This window comes from Aedes albopictus, chromosome 2 (genome assembly GCF_035046485.1).
Source record: "Aedes albopictus strain Foshan chromosome 2, AalbF5, whole genome shotgun sequence".
Lineage (NCBI taxonomy): Eukaryota > Metazoa > Arthropoda > Insecta > Diptera > Culicidae > Aedes > Aedes albopictus.
Window position 1 is genome coordinate 480,359,821 of NC_085137.1, and position 13,362 is coordinate 480,373,182.

Genomic DNA, 13,362 nt, shown 5'->3' on the forward strand with positions numbered 1-13,362 from the left:
GCAGGATGAAGATTGTCTGGTAACGAGGGTCATAGTTCTCTATGAGGCCGCTAGGCCACACTAATATCAAAAACTAGTTCAAACTCTTGTATTTTGAAAACTTGAATACCTAGGTGCATGCCGTCTTCGGCAAACTTTTTCTGCAGGTTTGAAGCTAGCTGATTGTTTAAATCTTAATTTGAAATTTGTCCGTTAGATGATGCTAGTGTCAAAAAAGTTTACAGCTTTTATATCTTGAATTCCAAAAATGCAAAAATAATTATATCTTCGACTAACTTATTCTACAGATTCTGAACTAGATAACGGTAAAGAAGGCTGGCTGGATGATGGTTAATGGCAGAATGTGTGGATGCATTCATAACACTTTCGGGGGAATTTTAGTGAAATTCCAAAAGAGAGGAAAACTTCAAGTCAATAGCAAAAAAAATTTAAAAAAAATCATTCTTTTGAGAATTTTAATACTACTAGAAGTAGGAGGGAGTAAGTAAAATAATGAAAGAACACGGTGGATATAATCGCAAGAGCGACCGGAAGAATTGAACTGAAATTGAAATCAACAGAGGGCCATTGCTGAACAGATAATGTGAAGATACCAGACTAGATTTTCTTTGTCAAATTGTCAATACTTTTAGAGAATATCCTGATGATATTCTCTAAGAACTTTAAGAAAATTTCATGACAGAAACAATGCAGCACTTTAAGAAGAAGAATTCGGGAATTTCATGAAAAGATTTCATCTTAAAATGCGTAAACTTTAAAGTTTGACACTTACAACTTTTTTTATAAAGGTTACCTACAAGAAAACTTACAGAATTTCGTGACGATAATTTTCCAATCTTCACGTATTTCTTCTAGAATTCCTAGCAGGTTTCATGAATTAAGATTCATAGTTTCTCCTTTTTTTTTGGAATACCTCGTGGTATTCCGATCTTTTATTTATTTATTTATTGACGTCAATCAGAAGTAGACCGTTTCGTTACATTTTAAACCTAAGCTTATTATATATTGTTTTTACTTAAACTAATTTATATTACGATTTGACATAAATTGTTTTTTCAGTTCTGTTTTTGTCATTGTAAAGTCTATGGTTTGGCAATGTTTATTGTATATAGACATAATTCGGTTTAAAGGGCCAAATTTTGCGTAATCATTATGATGATGGTTGGTGGAAAAAATGCTACGTTTCCGTAGTGGTCTAGAAGAAGCATAAAAGTTTAATTTTGATAAAAGTTCCATCGAGTCGATACGCTGCGAAACAATATCATTAACAAACGATTACATTGCAAATTCTCGGCGTTGCTTAAGTGTTTGAATATTAATGAGCATACATCGTGCTTCATAGGATGGGAGAGGCAACCTTGTCCAGCCTAGTTTGCGGAGTGCAAAAAGTAAAAACTGTTTTTGAATTGATTCTATGCGTGTTTCATGTGTTACTGGAAACGGTGACCAAACTATACTGCAGTATTCTAAAATTGAACGCACATAGGCGATATATAACGTTTTTATAGTATATGGATCATAAAAATTATAACTAAACCGTTTAATAAAACCCAACATGTTGTTTGCTCTATTGATAATTGTATTATAGTGGTCTATGAATGTTAGTTTGGAATCTAAAAACACTCCCAAATCTCTTATTCTTGTACATCTTTCCACAGATTGATTTCCTAGAAAAATTGTCCTATTGGATGTACAGTCGAGACTCTTATAAGATCACTGGTCGGGGGGCGCAATAGGAATCCGCTTAATAGGAGACTAAGAGCTTATGGGATTTCGGCATTTTGGGGGTGTGGCCTATTATCTCGGGTGTGTTAAGAGTTAACGCAATACTTTCTTCGGCAAAGTTTTAGGGCTTGATAAGATCTACCATTTAGAACTTTGGTTCATATGATTAGTTGGCAATTTGGCCGCTAGAGGGACCATCAACAATTGGATGCTAAATTGCACTACAGGAACCATATCAGGTTGTCAAGCAAACGTTACGATATGCGACAGCTCAAGACCCTGATAATTTGGAAGGATAGTGTCTTCGGGAAAGTTGTTGGGAACGCCAATAACTTACTGACGATGAGTTGCGAAGTTCGAAATTCCTCCACTGGGCGGCGCTAGTGAGCAAGTAAATTTTTAAAACCTCATATCTCAGAATCCCGATAACTTAGGAAGATGGTGTCTTCGGCAAAGTTGATCAGTATGACATAAACTTACATAAAAATAAACACTTGTTTCGCAATTCTGCCACTAGGAGGCGCTAGTGAACTTGCAAATTTTAGAAATCTCATAGCTCAGGATTCTGATAACTTAGGAGGTTGGTGTTTTCGGCAAAGTTGATCAGTATGACATAAACTTACATAAAAATAAACATTTGTTTCGCAATTCTGCCACTAGGCGGCGTTTACCGGTTTTTTTTCGCCTTTTTTGGACTTTTTTGGCAGTTTTTCGGCTTGGCAAAACTACTGTCGCTCCCCCCGATAACTTAGAAAGTTGGTGTCCTTGGAAAAGTTGATCAGAGTGACATAAACTTACATAAAAATAAACACTTGTTTCGCATTTCTGCCACTGGGCAGCGCTAGTGAACATACAAATTTTAGAACTCTCATAGCTCAGAATCCTGATAACTTAGAAAGTTGGTGTTTTCGGCAAAGTTTATCAGTATGACATAAACTTACATAAAAATAAACAGTTGTTTCGCAATTCTGCCACTAGGAGGCGCTAGTGAACTTGCAAATTTTAGAAATCTCATAGCTCAGAATCCTGATAACTTAGGAAGTTGGAGTTTTCGGCAAAATTGATAAGTATGATATAAACTTACATAAAAATAAACATTTGTTTCGCAATTCTGCCACTAGGCGGCGTTTACCAGTTTTTTTCGCCTTTTTTCGACATTTTTGGCAATTTTTTGGCTTGGAAAAACTACTGTCGCTCCCCCCGATAACTTAGAAAGTTGGGGTCTTTGGAAAAGTTGATCAGAGTGACATAAACTTACATAAAAATAAACACTTGTTTCGCAATTCTGCCACTAGGCGGCGCTAGTGAACATACAAATTTTAGAACTCTCATAGCTCAGAACCCTGATAACTTAGAAAGTTGGTGTCTTCGACATGGTTGATCAGTATGACATAAACTTACATAAAAATAAACAATTGTTTCGCAATTCTTTAACTTTTTAATTCTTTTAATTCGTCTAGTAGTTTCAGCTGGCATACTCTTAAAAATTCCACGGAGGATTTCTTTCGAGTCCGACTGACATCAAGGTATACAACTAATAAAATATGCATGCTGCCCAGGGGCAGAATTTCAAACCAAGTATCTCACCAATGAAGAATACAGCCTCTCCAAGATTGCAGAATTCTGAGCTATGAGATTTTCAAAATTTGCTTGAATACTGGTGCCACCTAGAGGCAGAATTCTGACAAAAGTGTCCCATTTTGTGCAAGTCTATGTCATACTGATGCCGATAACACCAACTTTCTAAGTTATCAGGATTCTGAGCTATGAGAGTTCTAAAATTTGTATGTTCACTAGCGCCGCCTAGTGGCAGAATTGCGAAACAAGTGTTTATTTTTATGTAAGTTTATGTCATACTGATCAACTTTTCCAAAGACACCAACTTTCTAAGTTATCGGGGGGAGCGACAGTAGTTTTGCCAAGCCGAAAAACCGCCAAAAAAGTCGAAAAAAGGCGAAAAAACCCGGTAAACGCCGCCTAGTGGCAGAATTGCGAAACAAATGTTTATTTTTATGTAAGTTTATGTCACTCTGATCAGCTTTTCCAAAGACACCAACTTTCTAAGTTATCGGGGGGAGCGACAGTAGTTTTGCCAAGCCGAAAAACCGCCAAAAAGTCGAAAAAAGGCGAAAAAAAAAAGGTAAACGCCGCCTAGTGGCAGAATTGCAAAACAAATGTTTATTTTTATGTAAGTTTATGTCATACTGATCAACTTTGCCGAAAACTCCAACTTCCTAAGTTATCAGGATTCTGAGCTATGAGATTTCTAAAATTTGCAAATTCACTAGCGCCTCTTAGTGGCAGAATTTTGAAACAAATGTTTATTTTTATGTAAGTTTATGTCATACTGATAAACTTTGCCGAAAACACCAACTTTCTAAGTTATCAGGATTCTGAGCTATGAGAGTTCTAAAATTTGTATGTTCACTAGCGCTGCCCAGTGGCAGAATTGCGAAACAAGTGTTTATTTTTATGTAAGTTTATGTCACTCTGATCCACTTTTCCAAAGACCCCAACTTTCTAAGTTATCGGGGGGAGCGACAGTAGTTTTGCCAAGCCGAAAAACTGCCAAAAAAGTCGAAAAAAGGCGAAAAAACCTGGTAAACGCCGCCTAGTGGCAGAATTGCGAAACAAATGTTTATTTTTATGTAAGTTTATGTCATACTGATAAACTTTGCCGAAAACACCAACTTTCTAAGTTATCAGGATTCTGAGCTATGAGAGTTCTAAAATTTGTATGTTCACTAGCGCTGCCCAGTGGCAGAATTGCGAAACAAGTGTTTATTTTTATGTAAGTTTATGTCACTCTGATCCACTTTTCCAAAGACCCCAACTTTCTAAGTTATCGGGGGGAGCGACAGTAGTTTTGCCAAGCCGAAAAACCGCCAAAAAAGTCGAAAAAAGGCGAAAAAACCGGTAAACGCCGCCTAGTGGCAGAATTGCGAAACAAATGTTTATTTTTATGTAAGTTTATGTCATACTGATCAACTTTGCCGAAAACACCAACTTTCTAAGTTATCAGAATTCTGAGCTATGAGATTTCGAAAATTTGCAAGTTCACTAGCGCCTCCTAGTGGCAGAATTGCGAAACAAGTTTTTATTTTTATGTAAGTTTATGTCATACTGATCAACTTTGCCGAAGACACCATCTTTCTAAGTTATCGGGATTCTGAGATATGAGGTTTTGAAAATTTACTTGCTCACTAGCGCCGCCCAGTGGAGGAATTTCGAACTTCGCAACTCATCGTCAGTAAGTTATTGGCGTACCCAACAACTTTCCCGAAGACACTATCCTTCCAAATTATCAGGGTCTTGAGCTGTCGCATATCGTAACATTTGCTTGACAACCTGATATGGTTCCTGTAGTGCAATTTAGCATCAAATTGTTGATGGTCCCTCTAGCGGCCAAATTGCCAACTAATCATATGAACCAAAGTTCTAAATGGTAGATCTTATCAAGCCCTAAGACTTTGCCGAAGAAAGTATTGCGTTAACTCTCAACACACCCGAGATAATAGGCCACACCCCCAAAATGCCGAAATCCCATAAGCTCTTAGTCTCCTATAACGCTCACCCCTGTCTAGTAGGAGTTCGTTTAATAGGAGTCCGTTTAATAGGAATTCGTTTAGTAAGAGACTCGACTGTACTACGTTTTCTGCTTAACTCTATAGAGTTGCATTTTTTTACATTTAGTTGTAGTAGACTCTTGATGCACCAATCATAAAATATATTAACACTTAAACTACTGAGGGGGTGAAAACTCCCGCGAACTACCAAGGGTCCAAACAAAAGTCGGAAGTCCAAATTTGACAAGGCATTTCTCGGCCGTTTTTCAACCGATTTCAAAACTTTTTTTTGCGATGGAACCGGACAGGTTTCAAGAACATCGTCCAGCCGGAGTGAACATGTTTATGCAAAATAAGTGATTTTTCAGTACACTAATATTTTAATTTACTGAAAAAAACTGCTAAAATACCCTATTTTTCACATAAAATGAGCAATAAATCAAAATTTTAAGCGATGACATATAGTTTTTTTGGTCTTAAATTGTTCGTAGGATTGTACTGGACATTTTTGATTAACAATAAAAATGTTTTGATTACACTCTTATTTTGTTTTACCCGAAGAACTACGAAAATTCCATATTTTTTACACAAAGTAGTCAACAAAACTAAAATTAAAACGATAACTTGTACTTTTTTAGTCTTGAATTGTTCTTAGTAGTTTGGGGGACATACTTGAAGAATAATAGTGATGTTTTCATTACACTCATATTTTGATTTACTCAAAAATTATCGAAAGTACAACATTTCTCACACAAAATGGTTAACAAATAAAAATGACTTACAATGCATTGCAGTTTTTTGCCTTGAAATCATCCGTGAAAGAGTTCAGGACATATTTGATGAACAAAAGTCACGTTTTTATGACACTCTTAATTTATTTTACTTAGAAAGTTACAAAAATACCATAATTTTCATGCAAAATAGTGAATAAACCAAAATTTAAAGCCATAACATGTAGTTTTTTGGCCTTAAATTTCCAATAGAATGTACTGGACATGATTTTGATTTGAAGTTAACATTACACTTATATTTTGTTTTATCAAAACATGTACAAGAATATCGCATTTTTACACAAATAGCCAAAAATCCAAATTTTAAATCAATGACATGTAGTTTTAATACTTTGAATTTATCGTAGTAGTTGAGTGGGTTTATTTGAACAATACTAGTGATGTTATATTACACTCATAATTATTTCGCTCGAAATACTAGAAAAATACGACATTTTTCACACAAAGTAGTCAACAAATGAAAATTGAATTCAAAACATGTGTTTTTTGCTTTTAAATTATTCGTGAAAGAATACTGGACTATTTGATAAAGAATAGTGAAGTTTTCATGGCACTTTCTATATATTTTACAAAAATTTAAAGCAATAACATATAGTTGATTGGCTTTTAATTTTCCGTTAGAATGTACCAAACATGCATTTGATAAAATTTTGATGTTTACATTACACTCACATTTTGTTCAACTAAAAAAATCACGAATGTGCCTAAAAAAATGTTCACACAAAATAGCCAATAATCCAAAATTCAAAGCGAAAACATGCAGAATTGTATTCTTGATTTTTTTTGTGCCAGTTCTAGGTTATGTATTACCTGGAAAAATACAGAGGAAACCGGAAATCCTCGGGGAATGTTATTTAACAGGGAAATCTTTTTTTAACCCTCGAGCAATCGCGTCTTAGACTACCTGCAGCGATGCCGCGTTCACGCTGTGTAACACATGCGTGCATTTTTCATGGTGCGTGTACACAATACAAAACGCGACCGCTCCCGGGTTAATTTGTTTTAATTTGTGAATTTTAACAATGCTAACTCTTCGCTTTTACGAGATTTGCTTTCTTCCCGTCCGTTAACAAAGCACAGATATTTGGGGCTAATCACTGACTATATTTCAAGATTGACGTAGTTTCTCTCAGGCCTAGGAGTCAAATGCCTAGGCCGAGAAATGCCTTGTCAAATTTGGACTTCCGACTTTTTTTGGACCTTTGGTAGTTTAGGAGTTAATTTCATTTTGGAAAATGTTCACATCTTCATCGTTTAATATTTCTAAGTAGAGTTTCATGTCATCGGCATATATGAGGACTTTTACATGTTTAAGGATAAAGCAAATGTCGTTAACTTACAAAATGAACAGTAAAGGGCCTAAATGAGATCCTTGAGGAACTCCTGATGTAACTTGAATTGGTTTTGATTTTGCCCCTTTGAATTTAACAATTTGTTGTCTGCTAGTTAGATATGACTCTACCCATTTTAGAAGACTTCGTTCGAATCCATTTTTTTCTAATTTGAACAGTAACATTGGTATATCAATGCGGTCAAATGCTTTACTGAAGTCTGTGTAGAGGGCTTCTACGCGATTACCGTTATCCATTGCAGTTAAAGAATAATTTACGAATTCGAGTAAGTTTGTACATGTTGAGCGTCCTTTGAAAAACCCATGTTGATTATTAGTTATTCTGTTCTTCACCATATGAAATAAAGTTTTATTAACTATTGCTTCGAAATCGAAATCGTATTCGGGATTCTTCCTGGGTCCTCTCAAGCATTTTACCACAGACAAACAGACGTAACACTCTTTAAAACGACTTGGCACATGCATTTAACGATCAATTCAAATTTCATTTGATTTGCGCGATCGTTCCACCAAATGCGCTAGTGTTCGATCGCTTTGACGTTTGCCAGTATACACGTTGCTGAATGATGCAAACAAAAATTACAGGCAATTTGTGTAGTAGTGTGCGTGTCAGCAAAACGTCAAATCGAAATCCATCATGGCCAACAGTGTCGCGGGCGGTTCTACCAACAGTTGGCAGGGTACTCATGAAAATGACACCGGACAAAAGTTTTTGATGAGTTTCCTCTAAGAGTTACGTCTGTTTGTCTGTGATTTTACTAAGGATTCCTTCAGGAACTTCTCCCGGGGTTTACATAGGGGTTTCTTCCGATATTCTTTCTGGCATTTCTCCAGAAGAATTCCACAAGGGATTACTTCATAAAATTCCCAAAGGCTTCCTTTAGAGATTTTTCGCAGGACATTTAAGAGTTTCCGTCTAGGGTTTTTCCAACAATTCCATTAGAGATTTCTTTCAAGATTTTTTCATTAATTTCTTCTGGTATTGTAACAGTGGTTTCTGCCAGAGTTTTCCTTAGGATTTCTTCAGATTTTTCCCTGGAATTCCATTCGGGATTCTTTCCAATATTCCGTCACAGTTTCTTCCCGTTGCACTCAATGAATTGCACGTCTTTCAGTTTTTTTTTTTGTATTAACGAGATTTTAAGCCCTAGGCTAGTTCATCTCGGGACCCATGCTTTACTTCCCTTCCGAAGGAAGAACCCACATTTTGTGAGTTTGTCGGGAGTGGGATTCGATCCCAGGTCCTCGGCGTGATAGTCAAGTGTTCTAACCATCACACCAGGTCCGCTCCACATGTTAAGGATTTGTGGAACACCATTCGTGAGCAGAAGCTGAATAAATTGTTTTTTTTTTAATAATTATGTATGTACACACTTAATTTGGAATACCGTGTTTGGTAAATTTTTGACGAAAATAGAACAGCTGAATACAGCTATACTGCATTGTTTACCTTTTGCTCCCGGTTTTGACAGGTGGTGTACTGAGCCTCAGTAAAACCGATTACTGAAGCTACCGAAATAGTTCTGCTGTTCTATTTTCGTCAAAAAAGTGCTGAACAGGCAATTCAGGATTGAGTGTGTATGTGTATTTCTACTAAGGCTAATTCTACACTATTAGAAATCATTGTTTGAACTTTTCTAGTGCTGGGTTAAGCCGATCAATGTTACTCCCCTGATCAATGGTACCCCGTGTTGCGATAATATGCCATGTCTGAGACATGATGTCTCTCACTTGTTTGGAGGTGTGTGGTATCACTGCAGATCAGAATGTTACGATAGTATGAAATTGATATTAAAGATGTTGAACACCCACATTGTTAACTGTTCTGGACTTTAAAAAATAGTCTTTTTTATTTAGCCAACGTTTAGACACGGGGATAGATCTTCCTCAGCGGAAATGGTCAAATGTTTTGTCTAACTATTACTGTCCCTTTTTGTGTTGCTTTTGGTACGTGAGAATTACATAATGTTTCAGTATACTATCTTCGGCGAAGTTGTTCGGAAGATCCATACTTCGGCGAACAATCATTGTTCGGACTAGACGCAACTTAACTAAACTGTGCATTGGGAATATCCTAAAACGGCTAAAAAAAACTCTTCAAATATAGCATTATCCACGTTAAATTTTGGGTAATCTCTGATTGCATAAGCAGTGTAAGCTTAGGCTGCCATGCCTCACCAACCAGATGACTAGGTTTAGCAAACTAAGCATTATATGTGGCAACATTTTTATCGGTATGATGGAACTTTGTCGAGCGTGCCAAGTGTTGTTAGACCACTAGCGTTGTTGTATGAAGTGGGTGATGAGGTACATAAGCAATATTACAGCGTGCTTAACCGTCATTGTAACATTTGAGGTACCCGTTTGACTGAAGCTTGGAATACAATACAAACGTTAGCGTCGAATTATATAGTTATAAGTAACTATAATTGTAAACGCAAATGAACTCTCTCTCTCTCTCTCTCTTGCTTTTCCTTCTTGCAAAAAGGCACGGACGAATAAACAAAACAACGCACGGAAAAAAAAATCAAAAATTGAAAACAAAACATAAAATGCACGGAAAAAATACTATGCTGTGAAGAAAGTACTATATTGTAACATAACAATCTGATGTAAATGTTTTGTAGGTCCAGTGCGCTTAGATTTTATCGAACTGTTGTATTACGATATATTTTATTGGTAAACGAACGGTTTACGGTAAACGAGCTGATTTTTATCCGAGTATGGCTTTCTCTTCGAATTCCTACAGGATTCTGTTAAGGATTCTTCCAGAAATTGATTCTGAAATTCCGTTAAGAATTCCTCTCGGAATTCTCTCATTGATTCCTCCAGAAATTCATTTAAGAATTTCTCCCGCAATTCTTTTAGGGGTATTTGCCAGTCTTCAATCACGGATTCCATAACTCATTCATTGATTTCTCCTGGATTTCTTTCTGGGTTCATTAGCGGATAATTTCAGGACTACATGCAGCCCAGCTAACACAAAGTCCTATATGATGTTGAATAGGATGCTTAAGTGGAGTCCATATGCGTACATGCTTCCATTTAACCGCGTGTAAAGCCTGTATCCGAAATAATCGGGACACAGAAATACAGCTGTAACTCTGCAATAGATTCATTAAAATTGCTCAAATTCGACCTGATAACATCTTAAGATGTGTTAATTTCACCTGCAAAATTTCATGTGAATCGGTCCAGTACTTCTTGTTATAGCAATGAAACAGTAGAACACTTGCAATTGAATTTTGTACAGCCCCTAGTTTAGCTTCTCAGCGCTGTAACTTTTGAATTTGGCAAAGTAAATGCCTGAAATTTTGAACACAAACTAGTCAATCTACTTGTTTTGCATAGGCAAAATTTCAAACAAATCGATGGACTATCAACAATTTTATAGTAAAAACATGTATATGGACTGACCGTGATTTTAGCCCCTCAGACAAACATTATTCAGCACCCCTTATTCTTTCGATTGTGCTGTTGAAAGTACTATACCAATAAGAATCAAATCAACTTCCTTCTGTGAAAATTTCATGAAAAATGGCTGAGACATTCGAAAGTTATGAATAGGCAAAAATTGCACATGAAAAACACGAAACATTTTCAGTAACACTCACCCCTTTCACCACCAGTAACTTGCAAACCAATTGATCAAAGTTGATGAAATTTTGCAAGAAAGTGTCTCTATAAGTGTCATAACTACTTACAAAATTTCATTATTAGCCTCACAGAACTATGAATTGTAGTGGAAAAAAAACCATGTGAATGGAAATTGGGTGTGATTGTACAAAATACTTAAAACCACGTTTGTTTGTTTTTCATCCATAGATAAAAGTAATGCATCAAATTTTATGAAATTTGGTACACATAATAAACATACACCAAAGGGTTCTCAGTAAATTTTTAGGCCAATTTTACCGATTCATTACAAACTAACAGCTGTACCTCTGTGTCCCGATTATTGCGGATGCAGGCTTTAAAGTGTGCGCCTCCACTTTTGCATCCTATTTAACATCATATGCGATCGTGTGTCGACTGTCAGTATTCTTTTCTTTCATTTTGGAAGAGCTTTCTTCTGAGGTTTCTTCCTGGATTTCTTCAAAATGCCTTTTGGGTTTCCGTCAAGGATTCCTGCACGGATTATTTCAAGGATACTTCGCGAAACTCCTTCAAAGATTTTCCCGGGAGTTATGCATCGCCGGGATTCTTTACGGCAAGACTGTGCGCATGGGCCTTCCTATAATGGTTTCTCGTGGGTTTCTTTCGAAATGTTATCTTGGATTTTTTTTTTTGTAGATTCTTTCAGGGAGTTTACCGGTTTAGCGGTTTCCCAAAAACAAATTCCGAAATCTTTCTTTCCGAAATTCCTTCATTGATCCTTTCTGGATTTTCATTAAGGATTTCTGCTGTGATTCCTTCAGAAGTTTGTATAGAATTTCCCCCTGGAATTCTATCTGAAATTCCGGTACGAATTCCTATCGGGATACCTTCATTGGTGCAGGAAATTCTTCGAGGTTTTTTTTTCGGCATTCGATTGTGATGTCCTCCCGAGATTTTTCTATATATTTTTCGGGCTTCTTTCATTGATACCTCCCGATATTTCTTCATAAATGTTTCCAACGTTTCCTTTAAAGATTCATCCCGAAATGCATTGTAGGATTTTTTCAAGGCCTCCCTGGGATTTCTGCCAAGACTCTTTCTAGGATTCCTTCACTGTGTTCTCCCGGGATTTTCCTAGAGAATTTATTCAGGTATTCCAGATTTCCCCAGGATTCTCTCATGATTATCTTTGTTTTTTTTCCCTAATTCCTTCATTGATTCTTCTCGGGTTTCCTCTAGGAATTTGTTTCGGTATGCCTTCGAAATTCCTTTCGAGATTCTTTCAATGACTCTTTCAGGGATCCCTCCAGAGTTTTCCTCCCGGTTTCACTCAGAGATTGCTCGTGCAATTTCTCCTGAAGCTCTTCCAAAATTTCACCAGGGTTTTCTTCTGGGTTTTCTGCTGGGATTCATCCGGAGTTTTCTTCAGAGATCTTCTGAAATTTTCAAAGGAATTGCTCCAAGATCGTTTTATGGATTCCTTTAGAACTGATTTTGAGTTTTCTCCCGGGATTCCTTGACGTTTCTCCAAGGCTTCCTTCATGTGATGTCTACCGGGATTCTTCCTGTTTATTTTCCTGATACTGGATTCTTCCAGATAATTTTACCGGAACTCCTTGCGAAGTAAACTCTCTCAGATACACAGACATTTCTGTAGTAAGTCGTAATTAAATCTGGCAGTGTGTTTCTATTCTGTTTGAGTAGTTATCATTTCTTTCACTTGTTAAGAGACTTCTTGTATCTATATCACGGGTTCCCAACCGGTGGCCCGTGGGGCCTCGGTGTCACCAGAAAAAATATTAAATTTTATTCTATTTTGTGAAAATTATACCAATTTTGAATTTTGTGTTCTTGCGTTTTTTTTGTATAACGGTAATCAGTAATACATGAAAATGAGAGATAGCTACAAATCAATGGTTCTCAGAGTGGGCAAAAATCGGGTCGAAAGGGGACGAAAATTTTGCAAAAGCGGCGATTTTTTTTTTCAGTAGTTTCAAGAGGCATGTCCAGATGTTCATTTATTTATGAAGATTACATTCCCTAATACTTCTAGGATTTTTTTCTTCAGGATTGGAAAAATGCTTGTTCAAAATATCTCTGAAAGCTACATAATTATACAGAAATTCTAAGTTGAAACATGTATGCAAACAATTTTTGAAAACTTTACTCGGAAATCTAAAAACCCGTTGAAAAGTTTATAATGGATTTAATTTCAGAATATTTTAGTTGTATTCGTAAGAATACTCCATGTTTGGTCCATCCTAAAACAGGAAAAATCAAGAATTCTCTTGTAGTTTGTCAAACTGTCTTTGTGGATTTCAGACAATGATGC

General features: G+C 36.4%; 1 protein-coding gene across 3 annotated transcripts in view; it reads left to right on the plus strand.

Moving 5' to 3' along the window:
* LOC109413973 (uncharacterized) overlaps positions 1-13,362 on the plus strand; it is a 122,809-nt gene that overhangs the window by 86,336 nt on the left and 23,111 nt on the right. The window lies entirely within an intron of this gene.